This window comes from Dipodomys spectabilis, unplaced genomic scaffold, assembly GCF_019054845.1.
Source record: "Dipodomys spectabilis isolate Male_0828 unplaced genomic scaffold, ASM1905484v1 ptg000140l, whole genome shotgun sequence".
NCBI lineage: Eukaryota > Metazoa > Chordata > Mammalia > Rodentia > Heteromyidae > Dipodomys > Dipodomys spectabilis.
Window position 1 is genome coordinate 23,514,370 of NW_024870817.1, and position 20,631 is coordinate 23,535,000.

The following is a 20,631-nucleotide window of genomic DNA, read 5'->3' on the forward strand; positions in this document are numbered from 1 at the left end:
TAAAAGTAAAGCACTAAAATAAATAACAAATAAGTGAATCTGCAAAGGGCTATAATTCTGAGTTCTGTGTGTGAGGTGGAGTTCTTTGATGACTGGGCTTCCCTGTACAGGATCCATCTATTGTTCTTAGGGGACAGCCAAGGTCAGTGGCTGTGGCAAACTTCATGAGAGAAGAATCCTCCAAATGCCTTGCTGCAAGGTAAAAATGTCATATCATGGTGTTCTGAGAACGAAGCCAGAGAATTCACCTTTCAATATGTAGGTTTTCAAATCATTCCTTTTGTTTCTGACATTTTCCCTTGTCCCTACCCCAACAGCTCTCCCCAGATCCTCTCTTGTTCAATATGTTTGAAGGGGGAAAAAATTCTCAAATTTACTTCTAGTGAGTAAGGGCTTGGGGTGATTGGCTTTTCTCTAGACTCTCTGAAGCTCCCTGTTTGCTGTTCTCTCCCTACATATCTCCATTAGAGGCTCTCCTGGCTGCTGGGGCATGAATTTCCTTGATGCTTCTCGTGATCTTCTACGATCCAAGGAGGATCAACTCTCAGTGTTTTTTGGAGTTCTGTTAAATCAGATGTTCTTTGTATTTATGCATTTAACTTCCAAAAGTGTGCTGCTTTTCTTCCATACCATTGCCTCCTTTCTTGTTCTCCACCTGCTTTGATAGGTGTTTTCTTTATTCCTTTACTACCACTTCATCAGTGCTTTAAAAAATGGAGAGCTGAGACAAATGATTTTGAACCCACCATTGAAATTCCCTTGGAAAATGGAGATTTGAGCCAAGCACAGCTACATGGGAGGCAAAGGTAGGATGATCATGGTCCAAGGTTGACCCTACCTCAAAAACAAACTAAAACTAAAAGGGCTGGGAGAGATGTGTGGCTCAAGTGGTAGAATGCTTGCCCAGTAAGTGTGAGGCCCTGAGTTCAATGGCCAGTATCACCATCCAAAAAGAAAAACACAAGAAGGAATAAAGGAAGAAAAGAAACTTCTATTTGATTTTTTTCACGCATATTAGTCTAAGATCCATCTTGACTAGACAATGAGAGGTCCAACTACTCCACACCATATTCCCTCTAAGCAGTCTTAGTGATGTGTCTACATACACATACACATGCCCTTTGGTTCCTCTTGTTTAACATCATTTATATGAAGATATATTAGCTATACCTGTCATGTTACTTCTATAATCACAAATAAGTAATGTTCTAATACTTCTCATTATGTCTCCTTGATTTTATGAAAAGGCTCTTGTGTCAGCAATTTGAGTATTTTTAAACCGATCTAATATCTTTTTAATTCAGCATCTAGTCACAGCTGAGTTGCACTTTATATGTGCAATTAAATTTTCGTTAGTGTAATGCTACTTTGTAGTGAATTATAAGGGACTCCTATAACGTTTCTTATGAAGTCAATGTCTATATCATCAATACTGATGGGGGTGGGTAATCAGTAACCATCTAGTTCTGATGATTACTGCAGTAACAGTGCAATAGTAGAATGGTGGAAATACAGGGACACGGTCATGGTCAAGGTGACAGTAATAGGGCAGCCGCAATTAGGAGGTATTTTTGGTTTTGTTTTGATTTTGTGGTGATTGAACTCAGGGCCTCATGTCTGATAGGCTGGCACTGTGCAATTTGATCCATGCCCCCATTTCAAGAAGCTTTTAAAACTAATTATTTGTGTCTACTCTAAGACATTAACAGCAAATATAACCTTGCTTGAATCCAGGACTTTGTGAGCCAGTGGTAAAATAAGAGAGTTTGTACACAGAACTTGTAGTCAAATCGTTAATAGACTTAAAAAGCAATCCAAAGAGTTTGCACATTAATCTTTATTGTTTACATGTATAATGTAGGAATGGAGCTTGAAGAAAGCACGGCTTTGGGAAGATGTATTTGCGTTCCCCAAAGAGAATAAGCTTGTTGGATGAAAATCCAAATTAGAGACAAATAGCAGGGTGTTGTATCATTTCAAGCATGACTCAAGTAGAAGTCCAAAAAAAAAAAATCCAAGTGAGAAATATAGATGACCAGGATGGAATGATTAGTGTTAGGACAGGAAGGGGAAAAGAGGTGCGATAAAATGCAGTATGTTAAGACTACATAAGAATTGACTAAAATTTAAAACTTAAAATTATATCCTATTAGATTAAACCAGGTTAGTAAAATTTTGTCTTCTCCTCATTCTTATTCATTTTTCTGATATGAATACTTATATACTTGTATTGGGTATTTAACTGACTAAAAATTAGAAAGGGATATAAAAGGCAACTGGCCAATAGTATCCATCCCAAAATGTTCAGAGGAAGGAACCAATCTAAGTGATCCTATGGCTGTTACTTTATCCTATAGTCTCTTAGCTGAGAGCAAGCCTGTGAATCACAGGACTTAGACTTTCCCTGGGGAACTAAGCACTGTGCTTGACTATGGGCTGGGGCTTTGCTATGGAGGGTGACTGTCTCTTACAGAGTCATAAGCCACTGGAATTTAATCAGGTCTAATACTTAGAAATGATTGTATTTCCAACCCTAAAACCTACAAATTGATCTTGAGCTGTGTAGGATGAAAACAACAAATATTTTACTTGGGGAAAAGGAAACAGGAGAACTAATGTTTTTGGTCTAAGGAATTTGAGTGGTAGTTTTTTTTATTATTTTAATATTAATCTCATAAATATTTTTGTCATGGAGGTTTAGGTCCATTGTGGAAGAGCTTTTGCAGTGAGAATTACTATGTTCGTAGTCTGCACAACCCAAAACTTACAGACATATTTAAATAAAAACATAATAAGCATCTGGCAACACTGACATCTTTATAGTTTCACAAAACTCTTCTGCTTAGTTTTACATGAATCGACACACAGAAAAAAAGTACAGAAATGAGTACCATGTCTTGGTTCTAAGCTTAAAGCAAAGGCAGTACCTTTAATATTCTTTTGTGTTCCTTATTCACCCGAATGATTGGAAGTGGCCTTAATTTCAGCATGGAAGTAGTACTTCATGACTTCTCCATCAGGTTAAATAAATAAATCTATATTCCCCAAATTTAACATGGTGTATTGTTAAATGAGGAAGAGAATGAACTATTATCCTTCGTATATGAAGATGATTTGACTCACGGTGATCACCGATCATGTGTGCAAGCTACAAAGAGATGTGAATGACCTCCTCCTGTTCATCTCTACTCAGAGGAGGTCTGGGCTAATTTTCCAGCCTGCTCCAGGATCCTTCTTTACATCTTAGTTTAATGATAATGCCACAGTACTACTACTACTACTACTGCCACTGATGATGGCATGATACTTAATGAGAAGCCTATAGCAAGACAGTGCCAATATTTTTGTTGGAGCTTTTCACCAAAATACTGTTAACTATACAAGAGTATTATTGTCCCTATCTCTTTAAAGCACTGAACACACCAAGTCATCTTGTTGGGTTTTTTTAACCCTTTCATGACTATTTAAATGAAATTAATATGCACCCATTTAATTCATCTTACGTATCAGTAAGATAGTATCTTCAAATTGTTCACCAAATTCTATCTTAAATAGCCGACTAGCCAGCTTTGCTTTGTTTCAGCTCCCCTCCATGAAAAACCAAACCAAAGACACACCTCCCATTTTCCTATCAGGATTCTGTTATAAGGATTTTTAATGGAGATTTTATTCCAGACCTTGCACAAACATAAATACTGCATTAAATGGAAGATGAATTTATTTTGACCTTTGCTGAAAATGCACTGTGAAACAAAGCACTTAAGCGTTTATAGGCCGTTAGACACTCACATTCTCCACTTTCATGTAGATAAGGAAGCGCTTCCTGGCAAAAGTAATGTCACAAGTAGAGCAGTTTTACTGGGCACTTAACTGCAAAGCTAGATATCATGTTCTTCACTGAGAGTCTGTTTTGGTCCATCTTATGCATTCAAAATCTATAGAAATTAATAGACTATCTAAAATGTTACATTTGAAAAACCTTGTGGGTGACATTTTAAATGGATCTTGATGAAAATACAGAGTATAAGTAACAAAACACTTGGGGACATTATTTATTTGAAAGGATACAGAATGTTGTGTGATTGGTTTGTCTCCTCTTTGGACTCAGTTTCTCCATCTCCACATCTGTAAATAAATTGGTGGTATTATTTAGTAATTTTCAGTTAAAAGTAGCTTTCAATTCTGTTTGTTATTATTAGCGCTGAGCTGTCCACTCAAAACAGACCACCCTCCCTTTGTATGCATAAACAGAAATGAGTGTTCTGTGCATTTTTTTTAACCATGATCCTTTCCCTTTAGTCATAAGCCTCTGACTGAAGAGCTATTTCCTTGATCCAGATTCTTGTGTCAGAGAGTTGAGATGTTAAACCACAGCAACCATGAAACTTTAAAACCCCTGATGCATGATGAATGGGTGCTGGGCAAAGCAGCTTAAAATCTATGCTTTTGCTTCTCTTTAAACACTTTAAATTGACAGCGCCATAGATCAAACATTTTTACTGAGAGGAGAAGCTTTGGCAATTTAACTTAAACAAGTGCACAGTTACCATCATCTCAAGACCTCACCCCTCCACAATTACCCCTTCCACCTGGTGAATTGGGTACATTTCTCATTGTGTGTGTGTGTGTGTGTGTGTGTGTGTTCCTGTGCAGTTATACTACCAGACAGCAGCTTGCAATCCAGGTGTATAACACTCATGCAACTTCCCCCCACCGATCCTCACCCTCACGGATCCTTGCCCTCCTGGGGTGATAGAGTGGGGGAGGGGACCTCTAGGTGCCATTGTGGAGCATGCGCCTTGTGTCCGCCTCCGCCCACCGCCACCACGGCTCCCACCTCCATTTCCTTCGGTCCTCTGGTCCTCTTCCTCCTCCTCCTCCTCGTCCTCCTCCTTTCCCCCACCCCCTCCTAGAGCTGCGAAGTTGGCGCGCTGCCCATTCAGGCGTTCAGCGTCAGCTCCTCAGGGATCAGCAGGCAAAGTCACAGTCTGCACAAACAGAGCTTTCAAATTCATAAAATTCATAGGATTTTTCACAAATGAATGAACACAATTTTCTACCAATTTCCTCATTATGCAAATATGCAAAATATCAAATTTAGGCCAATTAGGGTCCTCCACAGTCCCAAATTCACCCGTTTAAGCCATAATTGCAGAAACTATCAAATAATTACGGTCGCTAATTGGAAATATTTGTGACAGATACAACAAATTCTTGCACAAATTACATTTCATTCGAGGAACCACTGCGCGCCACTGAAATTTTATCGAAGTCTAATTTAACTTACATAATGAGTTGAATTGAGTACTTGTTATCAAATTTGAGCAATTCATAGCCCCGTAATGTGGAATGATCAAATAAATTAAAAGGGAATTTATTCAATATTTTGTTGTGATCCTTTTCTCGGAACCATTGCTATTTTGTAGGGAAATTCCTCCTCCCGCGGCCCGGGCCGGTGCCTGCAGTCCCTGAAGGCCCGGAGGAGTCCCGGGCTGGATGGAGGCAGCGGGCGGCCTGGAGCGGGAGTCGGAATCCCCGGCCCGGCCCGCCCGCCGCAGCCTCTGCGCCGGGAGCCGCCAGGCAGCCGCCGCCAGGGCACCCGGCTCAGCCCGTGCGCCCAGCCCGCGCGCGGCCCGTCGGAGGCCTGATCGGCCCCATTGCTTTGTTTTATTTAATTGGGTGGAGGGGTCAGCGAATACTTCCGGGTGAGACGAGGGGGGATCTTATAAACGATGTGATTTCTGCAAGTGTTAACACGCGAGCGAGCGAGCGCGCGCCTTTGCACACGCGTGCACACTGGTGCACATATGCACATCACACACCGCGCGCGCGCGCGCACACACACACACACACACGCTACACTCAGCTCACAAGCCCCTATTTAGGCACACAATCTCTTACACGCCCACATGCATGCACGTGCTCGCGCGCACACAGGGCTGCCCTCGGGCCACGTGCAGCCCTGGTGGGTGCAAAATCCCCACCAGTTAAGGGAGATCAGAAGCTTGCCCCTCTGTCTCCCGAGCTGGCCTGACAGGGTTAACTGCTGGGTGAGGGTCCCAGTGGGTTTGCAAGCAGTGTCTCACAGTCACACACACACACACACACACACACACACACACACACACACAGGGTAGGAGGAACACAAGTCCTCCATCCCTGGCCTTTGTGTCCTTCGGAAGGGGTCCAACCTTCTGGTAACTTAATGATCCTCTAACCAGGAGTCTAGGAACTCCCTGATAGGCAAATACTCGCACACCCTTTGCTCACGCCGCACCAGCAGAGATCACACTGTCCCGAAGGTCAGCCTTGTGGACAGGGCATTCGTTTTCTCTTGCACAGTCTCTCTCTCTCTCTCTCTCTCTCTCTCTCTCTCTCTCTCTCTCTCTCTCTCTCTCTCTCTCTCTCTCTCTCCTCTCTGTCTCTCACACATGCACATGCTCGCGCGCACGCGCGCGCACACACACACACACATACACACACATACACACTAACACATTTTCCCCAACTGCCTTGTGGCTTCGTTGGCGGGTTATAAATGTCTCCTTCTCCCTGTGATTTGTTTAATCCGTGGAAATGGTGCTGGTCCTATGTAAACAAGCCAAGTGCGGAATGAAGGCAGTCACCCATGCGTGGCCAGCCTGCCTATTTGTCAGAAAACCTTCATAAATACTGAGCCGGGCTGGGCAAGGATGTGATGTCTCCATTTTTGCCAGGAAAGGGCACAAGGAAGACAAAGCGAGGCAAGGCAGCATGTAACCTTTAAGGGACAGATAGTCTGGGAGCTCAGAAGCCGAGGAAGCTCCCGGGCTAATTCAGCCAGGGATGACAGATGCTGTACTGTCTGCACTTCTGCAGGAGGGGGGAAAGGAGGTGCAAGACCCCGGCTGGCCTCTTTATACAGAGCACAAATACTTACCACATTGCCCCATGCTGGACTTGGAAAGCCTGAAAGCTGGGAGGCAGTTGTGTGGAGAAGAGAACCCCAGAGCCCTCTAGGTCCTCCAGAGCACTACCTCTCCCTCTTCCAAATATTTCATCTCCAACTTCACCTGGATTTGTTAAAAAACAAATTCTGGGTGTCCTGAGCAGTTAGCAATGAGGTAGTGCTTCAGTGAGACCCAGAAGGTTTGTGTGACCAAGCTCCCAAACCCATGCTTTTCCCTTGCTTTCTTTATCTGCACCCCCTCTTCAAAAAAAAAAAAAAAAAGAACAATGAACATGTAGCTAATTACACACTCCTAACAAAAGCAGTAATTACTGCCTGTAATTATCATGGTCCTTATTTAGAAAAAAATGTGAGAAAATGTTGAGTATTAAAACATGAAAGCAGCTATTAATCAAACCTTTACACCTTCTTTAACTCAGGCGTAATGGTGGGTATTATCATAAATCTACTCTGATAGTAACACAAGAATAATGAGTTCAGTAATGATAGCGATGATGATCATAATGATTTTAACCAACAAAGAATGGTGTAGATTTATTGCTAATAATGTGGTACAGGAACCTCTTTCATTAAAATTACCTATGTGTGTTCTCCTTGCTGGGGTAACTTACAACTACTTGTGTGTGTGTGTGTGTGTGTGTGTGTGTGTGTGGTAAACAACAACTGTATATCTGAGTGTGTATGTGTAGGGGGATAGGAATGTTGCCTCTTTCCCCTGTGGCTAATGATCAAAGTTGGTTGCTTACCACACATTAACTTCCCTCTAGAAAGCTTTTATCTAATTCCCCATCTAGCCTCAGAATCCTTAGAACAATCTAGATAGTTCAGAGATGTTTTGAGGTGTGTGTGTGTGTGTGTGTGTGTGTGTGTGTGTGTCTGTCTGTCTGTCTGTCTGTCTGTCTGTCTTGGGACTTGAACTCAGGCTCTGTCTCTGAGCTCTTTTGCTCAAGGTTAGTGCTTTACCACTTTGAGCCATAGCACCACTTCCAGTTTTCTGGTGGTTAACTGGAGATGAGTCTCATGGACTTTCCTGCCTGGGTTGGCTTTGTACTGTCATCCTCAGATCTCCTCTTCCTGAGTAGCTAGGATTGCAGGGAAGAGACACCAGTACCTGTCTTTAGTTCAGGACTTTGATAACTAGGTTGTGCCTACTTCAAAGAGAAGATTAGGGTGGCACCAAGAGGATGTGGGAAGCCCAAAGCCTAGGGAGGCAGCAGTTTTTCTGGGACAGGTCTCTGTTCTTCTCGCTCCTTGCCCAGCATCATTTCCACAGAAGGACACTGTTGAAGTAGAGGATGATGTTGGGCTGAAACTCTGCAGAGGGAGCCATTTGGTTTGGGAGTCTGGTCCTTGGAAAGGAGAGGATGATGGAGATTTTACTCCTTGAGACTTGGACAGTTTCTTTAATAACAATTTTTTTATTGTAATTAAGTGATCACATAAATTTCACAAATTTCGCAGTATTGTGGGATAGTGATACTTAAAGTCACAAACACATTCTCACCTTCATGGGGAAAATTGAGACTTGGACAGTTTTAAGACTTGTCTTCCTTCCAAAGTGAAACAGAACCCTCTATGAGTCTTAGAGACCTCAGACCTGACCTTAGAGCCACTCAGAAAGTTGAATGCCTCTAAAAATATGAGTGATATTAAGTTCATTTCCATGACCTTCTTGTGTTTTTAAATGAAATTAACTTATTATTTATCCTTTGCATATATTCTAGAAATCCTCAATGGAAACTCATGTTTTAATATAAACTACAGCACCAAATATGTGATGAAAAAGTAAAAAAGACCCTGCTTTTAGACATATTGCTCCACATCACTGATGAGAAAACCTCAAGATTTGTCCTTGAATCTTCAGTCCTAACTAAATTTCCCAGAGCAAGTTATAAACATTCAAAGTTTATGCAGGTTTATAAAAATGAGGCTCTCTGCAGCTTAAACTCAGACCAGTGAGAAAAACTAAGCACTCTTTCTGAAGTACCTTCCCAGGAAGGAGTATCAATGGAACCACACACACAAACCTGTAGATATATTTCCGGCTTTTCATGTACTAGTCAGATTGCATTTTCCTAATGCCACCCTTTCCAATTAACTGTAAAATTCTGTCAGTTATGGAGTATGAAATGCAATGGTGACATAATTAGAACTTATATATAATAATAAATAATACATCTGTAGTATTTTAACCTCCACTACCAGTTATGAGATCAGTGTGTGGGCCAATTAACTACAGGCTTTTTTAACTAAGGCACTATAAACACACTGGTTTTAAATGTCCTAATTAGTAACTTGCTCATTAATTAACTTTCTGATTAATTGTGTAGCAATCTAATTTGTAGATGAGCCACTTAAAGAGTGATACCTTGTAATTCTTTCTTCTGTCTTTCAAATTCCCCCATAAAATGTGATTTTGTATCCAGCTGGCCTTGTACTTGAGGAAATTCTCTATTTAAAAAAGTCTGTGCAGTTGGTTTAACACTAAATTTTCCTTAAATTCTTTTCTGTCTGGAAGGGACAGGTTGGCTGGAGGCGCAGTGAAGGGGTGGGGGGGGGGGTGGGGAACAGAGTTCTAAAAATAATACAAAGTGAATAATGGCCAAAATGACTATACACTTAAATCTGAAAATATTTCCACCTCCTTTAAAAACAAAAACAGAGAAAATGCACTTACGTGTGACTTTCACAGTAATGGATTTTCAAATCCAAAACCTGTTTTAGGGGGAAAATAAATAAATAAATTTTACCGAAAACTTACTGTGGCCTGGACATCCCTATCATGGACTAGCCCAGAGGACAATTTAATGCAGTGGACAAAGGGGCTAAGGGCCCATTTCAATAAAGGCCAACTTGCACTGGAACATCCCCAGGCCGTTCTATTAGCATCAGAAAGGGCTCCAGGTCTTGCTTCCACCAGAGCTATTGTTGCCCGTGTGTCCCCAGTCCTATCCTGCAGAAAGCCTTTAGCCCTGATGGCAGATGATTCTCTAAGTGAATAGAGATGAAGGCAGGGATATTAAGTGACTCTATAAAACATCCCGGACACAATTGTGTGATTGATGGAGGACAAAGTGGGAACAGCAGGACACAGGATCCTGGGAGAAGCAGCCTTGTCAATGCGAGAAACCCATCTCTGGAAACAGCTTCTCCTGGAGGAGTGTGCAGTCTATTTGTATGAGTAATCAGCTGGGCCCCCTCTCTGTCAGCCCTGTTTACTCACTGATTTTCTCAACAAGACAACCATTGACACTGGATGGATGGGGCTAATCTGGCGCAGAACTGGCGGCTTCGCAGAGGCTACAGGTCGAAAATAGAGCGCGGTGCCAGCTTCACCTCGCCTAATCTAGCGGCTAATATTTATTAGAGCCAATTTATACCGCTGCTCTCTCAAAGAGCAAGGAAGGCCTTGGTGCAATTAATAACATGGGCAATAACCACAGACAAACAAATAAATAAGGGTTTGTGAACTGTTTGGTTGGTTTTAAGGGAGAAAGGGAAAGGATCAGTGTTGGGTTTGTCTTTGGAGCCACAAGGAAAGGAAGCACAGATATAGTTCCGCTGCCAGCGGAGAGGGGCTTGCTCCCAGGCCCCCTCCTCCATTGTCAAAGCTACAGCCGGCTGCAAAACTGGCCTTGGAACCCGCACAAATGCATGCACTTCTGCACAGCATCTAACAGAATCGGTACACAGGCACCTGCCCTCCCAAGGAGAGGTGCGTGCGCACACTCTTGTAAATATCCAGTTTTATGCGCTTTCCCCACCCCTGGCGGAGGGAAACCTAGATCGCAAGCTAGCTAGCGTTGCTCTCAGATGCCAAGCCCTAGCTACCGAAAAGAGTGGGTAAGGGCTATCTAGAAGGTTGGAACTGGGGAGGCGGGGGAAAAGGAGACAGCAAGAATAAGGGCAATGATGGACGTTCTAGTACTTGAGGCCTGTTGGCCGAGATGCTGTCAATGACTGAGTTTGCTATGTTGGGATGTTTTGCATAATTTTTTTCCTCTCGGGCCAAGCTGGAAAGACAGGAAAAGAGTGTGTGTGAGCTGGGGGCGCTTGATACCCGGGTGGGGTATCACGTCAGTCACACGTCGCCAAGGGCTGGTAGCCAGCGGCATTGTTCCTAACGGGTCGCGGTTACCGAGGGGGCAGCCGCACCAGCTCTGACCTCGCCGCCTTGGTTGGGGCCCCAAGACTGCAGGCTTCGAGGAAGGAAGCCCTTTGCCCTCGTGCCCTGGTCTCCCCGCTCACCCTCCCCGACCCCCTCTGAGCCAGCGGGCGCCCGCGCCTTGCTAATTGCTCAGCTCCCTTCATGCACACATCTCCACTAATTTTACATTTCTCATTCTGCGGGTAGCTGGAAAGCGGCTCAGGGAATACGGTTCCTTCTCTTAGCTACCGCATGAATACAGTGAGTGGTGGCCGTCCAAGCCTCCCTGGCCAGGGGGTTTGGTAAATTAGCAGCTTGGCTGTATAAGCAGGCGTTCGCCATTGAGGCCACAGTGCTGTACCCGTTAACCAGGTGAGATTTCATCATCTAATGGGTTGGGAGGTGTGACCAAGCCGCTAAGTTAGCAATTAAACGTCACAAATATCATTCGATTGGATTTTTTTTTTTTACAGGCCAGAGCAACGTTCACACGCCCCCCACCCCCCCGGGACATTAAAGAGGAAAAAATTTCTTTTCCAAAATGTACACACTAAGGGAAATGCTTTTGTGAAACACATGAAATGAAATAACAGTAATGTGGTTTAGCATCTAAACACAACGTTCCAGTTCTATTATCCTATAAAATACAGTCTCCTAGTTATGGGTGTAGGTCCTTAATGAAGGGAGGGGGTGTCAGCTAGTCTCTTCATGGCTTGTGTATAAGAGACATCAGATTAGATAACATCTAATCTAAGACAGAAAAGTCCGGGACATAATAGAGATTTGTCCCTTTGGGCCTATTGTGAGATTTATCATTGCATTACGAATTGGAATCAAAGAGAAAAGGGCAAACACTCAGGTGAAAGGTTATTTCAAGCCTGCAACAGCTGATGGGAGCCATCCTCCATAGTACACCTGTGTGGCCTGAAGTCCTGCACCTCTATCTTATTCTTTACTGCACTGTGGCCATATTAGTGGAGGCTCCTGGGTGTGAGTTAAGTGACCCTAGTTAGGTTTTCTTTCTGGAAACATGGTCACTCTCCCTTTGATGGTGAAAATCCCTTATGTCTGTAGGTATGTAGGGTGAGTGTGTGGTATCAAGAATAGAGAAAGAAAGGGGGGGGGAACACAGTGCAAGACCTACTAGACTTCTCTGAGTGTTAAATGTCTAAATGGAAACATAACAGAAAATATTATTAGCCCTATCTGCTGACACCAGGGACGCAGGTTAAAGTATTTTTTCATTTAATTTGATAGTGAATAAAGCACTTAAGGCACTTGATGATTTATTGATCAAATAGAAATCAGGCACCAGACAACAGGCTCCTTATTTAATCCCCATTCACTCGATTAAAAAGCCAAGGGAACCTTTTTTTTTTTCTTTTCAAAAAAATTTGCTCAGTGAGCTCTATGTTATATAAAGAATAAAAAGAGACCCATTCTTCCAATCTATAAATCTCTCCTTTGGCTCATATGAATAACTACGGAGCACGTGAACCTCCATTGAACTGTAAACACTGTTTTAATGGACAGTAATGGCCCTATGATTTTTAGCTATTGTTCCAAAATGACTACCATGTTTATTGCCGTCATTAAAAATGAATTAAAGAGTTATGAAACTCCTCAATAATGAGAACTCCAGCAGTTTATAAGCAGTGGTTCTCATCTCCCCAGCTTCCTCGGAAGGAGGTGCCTGGCCTAAGGGTCGCCCACCCGAAGGGACGGCGTGGTTGATGGGTGTCTAACTGGAAGAAAGAAAGAGGCCGGAGGTGGCGATGGGGGGTGGGGGGTGGGGGAAGGGGAAAGTCCTGCCTTTTTGGACGCAGCCCGAGAGGAGCAGGCGGGTGGATGGCGACGTGAGCTGCGGATCTGGGACCCGCCACGGCCACGGCCAGAGCCAGGGCCAGGGAAAGGAGAAGGCGGTGGAAAGAATCGGCGAAGGAGAGTGGGGTAGGGGAGGCGGGAGGCGTCCATCTGGCGGTAGCCGGGTGGACAAACGTGCCCAGGACTGGGCTGGGGCAGACACAGGACCCGGTGGGGACAGTCAGGCCACAGCCCCGTCCTCCGTGCGCAGCGTAGCGCGGCGCAGCGGCCTCTTCCTCCCCCCCGCACCCCGCCCCGCACCCCAGCTCCCCGCAGCCCCTCGCGCCGCTGGGGGCTCCGCAGGAAAATGGCTCGGCAAAGTTCCGCGCAGCCGGTGCACGGTGCTCCGCGGGGTCCCTGGCTGGAGCCTGCACGTTTCTCTTTGCATTAGCAAAGCCCAAAGTCATCCGGTTTGCGCTAATCACCACAATTAGTCCTGAATTATCACCGGACTCTGACAGACGTTCCTTGTAACTCTCTTTTATTTCCAACAGCCCTAATCAGCCGCTCTCATTACAAACGCTGATTAAACTGCAAATTATCCAGCAGCGGCCCTGTTCCCGTCTACCAGCCGCTCGTTCAATATCAATTAAGGCCGAGCGGCAAAGCCTGCAGCCTCCGAGAGCTTCCAACTGCCTGATAGTGGCACTTATTAGTTTGGAAAACTAGGAAAATACTAATAATCAACAACCGAGGGGAAAGAGGAGAACCAAACAAAAGGACGGCAGTAACGTAGCCGGAGCAAAGGGGGAGCGCGCCGCCAGCCGGGCGCACCTCCCCGGGTCCCCCCCCCCCCCCGCCACCGCCCTACCCCCCGCCGCCTCCGGGCCCAGGTGCGGTGCCAGCCCCGCACGGGTAGACGGGGGAAGGGGTCCGCTTCGCTGGGGCAGCCGCGTTCCCAGAGCAGCGTGCCGGGTTGTGTGGGACAGCCAAGTGTATTCGCCAGGGTTTGTGGCCACTGGCTCGCTGAAGACACTTTCGTAAATAATACGCTGTATTTGCGCATTAAAAAAAAAAAAAATCAAACCAACTTCCAGAACTGCCTTCAAGGAGTTCTACTGAAATCCGTTTCCAATAAGCTGTTTAGTTCGATGCTTAAAAACATTGACCTTGTCCCGTAAATAAAATGGGAGCTGATGACAGTTGATTTTATTTACCTATTCTGTCAAATTAGATTTCCACGGCAAAGCCCTGCTTGCAGGGGCTGCAAAAGTGCAACCCGGCTCCCTTCCCCCACGTGGGGCTGAGGTGTGAAGACAAAGCTGCAGTTTGCCTCTCCCCTTCCTTCCCTCGAGGCCCCTCTCCCCTTCTTTCTTCACCACCGCTCTCTTCTTCACTGCCGCCTACCCCTTTTTGGAAAGGCAGTTGCAGGCAGAAAAACTGACTCTCCCTCTCTAAGGATTTGCCAGGGGATTCGATCTGGGCAAGGCAAACAAGAGCAGAAAGGCTGTGGTAGGTTTTTAGGTGGTTGAGACCTAGAGACCAGCCACTCTGTCATTCCCCAGTCAGGAGCAAATCATTAGGAAATGGCTGATTTACACACACACACACACACACACACACACACACACACCACACACACACTTGATGGATCACACACCACACACACACACACACACACACACACACACCACACACACTTGATGGATCACACACCACACACACACACACACACACACTTGATGGATTTCCCTTTCTCCTTGAGAATTTGAAAATGCAAATACCCCTAACTCACTGAAGTTGGAGAAAGGAGTTAATAGGCTGCTTATTTCTATCTAGGATTAGGTAGGGTGTGTGTTTAGGGATTTGTACACCATTGATAATGTATGTGCATTTATTTTACAAAACAAAACAAAACAAAACCCATCTCTGATGGGCCTAAACCCTTTTGAAAACTCCAGTGAGGAGTCCATTGTCAGGGACTGCTTAATATGGCTAAAGCCACCGGACTTGGTCTGTCCAACAGCAAACCTAACTTTAATGTTTTTTTTTTTCTTTTGCCTCTTTTGTAATCTTACATCTCAGAATTTAAAGACACAAGATAAGAGCTGATTTGTTTCCTTCCCTTCCTACAACTGATATGTTTTCTCTTTCTGAATGGATTGCCAGGAAGCTCAGAACTAGCATTTCTTAACGCTCCTCTTGCCATGCTTTTTTTGTTGAAAATAGCAAATGTCTTCTGGGTGTTTATTATTCTGTCTTCATAACACTTAACCTCTTTGGAGGAAGTAGAGTCTTTATGTCATTGAGAAAACTGGGCAAAGACCTTTACAGATGTACCACATTTGTTTCATTCTATTTCTTCCAATTTCTTATCTCCCAAATTATTAAAGTTTTTTGATTTAAAGAGTAGTTCTGCTTTTCTGCTCTTTCCTATCACTATTGGTAATGCCACCTGTGTCCCTACATCTTCACAACCAGTCTCCTAGGCTAGAACTTCACCATTATCGGCCCAAATTTCTGAAGCATAATCCTAAGCAAAGTCCTCCAAGCAAGATGCCATTAATTTATCCTAAACCATTCCAGCTATGACCGCCTGAAGCCATTGTTTTCCAGTGTCTCAAAAATCATTTTCTTCTCTGAATCACTCTACATATTTTGTTCACATCTCTCAAAACTTTAGCATGTCTGTTACTTGTTAAATGTTTTTATGTGGTCTCAAACTTATCCCTGTTAAAACCAGAGGGGTTGCTATGTGCCAAGGACTTGCTAAACTCAGCATGTTAACTCATTTGACCTATGTAGTCCTATGAGGTGGACACTATTATCACTGCAATTCACAAATAAAGCTTACAATGTATGGAAGGGCTTTATGTTCCACAGCCAGTAGCCATGTGAATCAGAAAATAACATAGACTCTGCCTTTCTTGACTATTTGGTTTCTCCAACCTCTAAGAGATGGACTATGCTGTATTGCTTTCTTTTTTCTATTTTACACAGGAAGAAATTGGGGGAAAGTAGGTAGAGCTTCTGATTTTAAATATCTGTAAGTTCTCCCACACCCAAAACACGCACGTGTCCTGGAATGGTAAGACTTTAATAATGAGATTTTCTCATTTACACTCCTAGTCAATATAATCCCCTAATCCTTCATCTTCTCACTGAAAAGGAGAAACATCTTTCTTTCTTTTACTGTTAAATCCACTGTGCTGTGATCTGATTGCCAATAGTAGCTGTCAGCATGTGCCTAAGAAGGAAACATGGTCCTTGGGAATTCCCTTCTGTGGGACAAAGCCCAGGAAGCCAGCAGAACAAGTGTCTCTGCAGCTGGCATGGGTAATGCCCTTTGAACTCCACCCCTCAATATTTTGGAATTCAGAATTCCTCACCAAATAATCCTCTCCTGTGAGACCTGTTCCAAAGGCAAGATAAGGAAGTCAGCTGCTGTCAGCTTTTAAATAAAGGCCTGTGGGTATGTTTGTGCATTTTCTGTGAACACCGAAAATGGTTTGTATTCAGCTTAGCAATATGGTAGGAGGAAAGTTTGGGGGTCCAAATGTCCTAGAACACAGATCGAAGTTCTAATATTGATGAGCAAGGCTTTATTTTGGATATTTTTAATCTAATTTTATGTTCTGTCATGAAAAACCTTGAAAAATTACTTCCCATCATGACATTTTAAAAATTGCCTTTTATCTGCAAAACTGGAGAATAAAGATGCTTTTAGCAATAAAGTATAGTACTGGATAGGGCCTGTGTTTAAAAATACTGCTGACAAAGACACATTTAGAAGAGAAAAAAAGAAAGAAAGAAAAGAAAAGAAAATGCTACTGTCAGTGGCAGAGTTGATCCTCCTTGTCTGAACCTTTGGTGTACTGATGCCTAAGAGGCCATTTCCACTTATATGGTACAGTTAGAGGTTATTGTAACCATCTCAGCAATAGACGGGAGCTCAGCTGGAACTGATATGTGTGATCACTGATTGATTACCTGTCTGCTTGATAGTGTGTAGTTGAGTGAACTCGTTTCCTTTACAGCACAGAAAGATTCACAAAGTAGAAAGTGCAGGTCCTTAAATTACATGAAAATTAATGCTAAGGATATAGTGATGAATTTCTGTGCATATATATGCACATATTATGGCTATACCCATATTTAAGTTGAAGAAAATCACAGCTATGGCATTCTATATTTACAACATAGACAAAGGATGTCATTATTAACACCTCCCCCCTGAGTAATTTCTTTCTTACAAGAGAACGGCCCTCAAGCTTCCATAAAACTCCCTCACCCCTCCCCATGCCCTAGATGCATGCTTTGATCTATAATCCTTCTCTTGAAACTCAGCTTCCTAGGGACTAAAGCAAGGTATATCTGTATTGTCTATTTTCTGGGAATTCTGTTGCTGTGATGCCTTTTTTCATCTTCTTATGCCAAGAAGAGTTCTTTTAGTACTAAGTGTTCTGATAGTAACTTCTCAATTCTAAATGAAAGTTTGCAATGAGAAGCTGGTGTCATTGTAAAAGTAGCCCTGGGTCTCCTAGTTCTTTCTTAGTAGCACACACCAAAGAAGAGGGATTGTCCAGGTGTTAGGAGGCAGTTGCATTTTTTTTCAGATCTTATTTCTATTTGCTATTTTGCCTCTTGAGAGCAAGACAAGGCCTAGGCTCAAAAGACCACCTGTTATTCTTCTTTGATTGCTTCTGTGTGTTTCTGGGGCCATTTGGATGCTCTGATTCAGTTAGTCTTTCTTCTATTTGTCTGGTCACAAAACTGGTTTCCCCCCATTTCTGTCAGTTAAACAGGGACCTAATTCTCATAGTGCCTCTGGAACAGAGGGGAGGGTATGGCTTGAAGGACAATGTCTTGGAATTTTGCTTAGATCAGAATTCACTGTCATCAATCCTCTCCCCACCCCCAAAGAAAACCACTCACCCAATCAAACTCCAATCAGTGTCTGAGGATATAACCCTAGGATGCCCCAACCTTTGCTCTCCTACCATCCAGCTACTATGAGAAGGTGATATATCCAAGAACTTTGCCCACATGGATCATAGATTCCTTTAGGGATCTGATGAAAATTATAGACCTGCTCCTCTGAAAAAGACACCTTTACATATTCATGGGAAATTTCACATGCAGTTTTGGAGGGTTCACATATCCCACAAAAGACATATGTAACCCAGTATAAAAATCTCTTCCTGAGATTCTGTGGTCCATACTATAATCCTAGCTACTGAAGATCATGGCTTGAAATGTGCCCAGGCAAGAAAGTCTGAGAGATTCTTATCTCCAATTAGCTACCAAAAAGGCTGGAAGTGGAGCTGTGGCTCAAATGGTAGAATACTAACCTTGAGCACAAAAGCTCAGGGACAGGCCCTGAGTTCAAACTATAGGATCAGCACGTGCACACACACACACACACACACACACACACACACACACACACACACACACACCCTTTTACTGCCAGGCACAGGTGGCTCATTCCTGTAATCCCAGCTATTTAGAAGGCTGAGATCTGAAGATCACAGTTCAAAGCTAGTCCAATCAGAAAAATCTATGAGACTCTTATCTCCAATTAACCACCAAAAAGCCAAAAGTAGAACTGTGGGTTAAGTGATAGAGTGCCAGGGTGAAAAAACTAAGAAACAGTATCCGGGCCCTGAGTTCAAGTCACAGTACCAGCACAAAAATAATAAAAATTTCTTCCATACAGTCCCCTGTAGGCCTCGTTCACTCTGAGACTTGCCATCAGAGTTCATGTCTCCTCAGCACTAGTAAACAATAACAACAAAAACAAATAACTGAAGGAAGAACAAGCCATATGTTTTCCAAATTCCTATAAGGGCCAGGTGAAGCCACCATTTACATCAGGGGAAGCAGTTTTTCTCTCTCTTCTAATCAATCTCTAGTGCAAACATTTGCACCGCATTTCTCCCTCAGGTGGCTTCACTGGGCCTATTTCACTATTTCACACAGATGAAACAGCATCCTGCTAACGAGACCAACAGCCTGAAAGGCACTTTGTGCTTGCTAACATTTTTAATGGAAACTTTAAAAGGAAACTTTAGGCTGCACTATTTTATTGTTGTCATTGTTGTCATCGTCTTCTCCTCCTCTTCCTCCTCCTCCTCCTCCTCCTCCTCCTCCTCCCCCCCCAGCCCTTCCTCCTCCTCCTCCTCCTCCTTTTATTTCTTCTTTCCCATTTCTGGCAAATTAGCCCCAAGGATTGAATTGAAGAAGAAAAAGAAAAAAGAAAAAGAATACAAAGCCCACAAAACCAAAGCTAAGTTTATTTAGTCATGATGTCTACCCCAGATGAAGACCCCAATCATCCAAAACTCTGAATAGGAACTTTTTTTTTTGGGTCCGGTCGAGGGGCCTGAACACTGGGCCTGGGCACTATCCCTCAGCTCTTCAGCTCAAGGCTAGCGCTCTACCACTTGAGCCACAGCGCCACTTCCAGCTTTTTTCTTTTTGCTTATGTGGTGCTGAGGAATCGAACCCAGGGCCTCATGCATGCAAGGCAAGTGCTCTACCACTGAGCCACCTTCCCAGCCCCTGTAGAAGGGGTTTTGACCATGTTATCTCAGTCTTCATAAAGTCTAGGTGCAGATTATAGGCTCCTGTCTTTCCCCTTGTTTTTCCCTAGACAAATTACCTTTCTGGGCCTTGACCTCTTAGTTTGTAAGATGAATTTGATCCATGATTGTCAAAATTGGACAGCAGCATCAATGTTATCTGAAAAACTGGCAAGAAATGCACACCTTCTAGCCCCACCTATGCCCGATGAGCCAGAACCTTTGGGAGTGGGGCCTGGAGATCTGTTTTAACAAGCCCTGTGAATAATTCTCAAAATTCATGCCAAGTTTTGAGAGTCACTGAACTAGATGCTCTCTAAGGTCCCTCGCCATGCTAACATTCTGTGAATCAATTATCCTTTAATCTGATCTTTGTAATTTAAGTGATTAAAAAATGTCTTTAGTCATGTCTTAAGGAAATATAAAAGTTCAGGAACATGAGAGAGCAGATCCTGAAACAACACATTGCAGTTCCTCCAAATACTTATTTAAATTCATCGTCCTCCAGCTGTAATACTTTTACAGAAACTTTCATAAAAAAAATCACTCCGAGATTTATCACTGTGGAGTTGTACATCATTTTAGTGAGGGGCTGAAAACTGCTGAACAGGTGTAATAATGCCGTTGGGATTAAATAATTGTAACAGGATTATATCTTCATAATGACAGCATAGGCCGGCCACCCCCTCACTGATCCCTTTCAGTAGATGTTAGAAAGGCTGTTAGTAACTGGAAATGGTCTGACCTTATTTACCACCTATTGTCATATTTGTAAACTGTCCCCAAAATGGGGATAGTTAAATTAGCAAACTTAACTAGTTGTAATAATCAATTATTTTAATTAGTTCAGTTAAAGCCAAAATAGTACCCAGTTCAACTAAAACCTGTATGTATTCTTGCTTGCTATCAACATGGCAAAATTAAAACTTATTTAATTAAATAGCTTTTGTTCCTACTAGTCCCCGAGTCAACAGGAGACTTTAAGAAAATATCCCTTGTCGCTGTATTTGATTTTGGTACACTATGTATTGTATATATGTTTATCTGAATTAGGGAAGGGAAGGGAACAACAAAATGGTGAGACAAAGGACAAACAGGGAACCAATGCAACAGTGATACTCACAAGACAATATGTTGAACTTAACAAC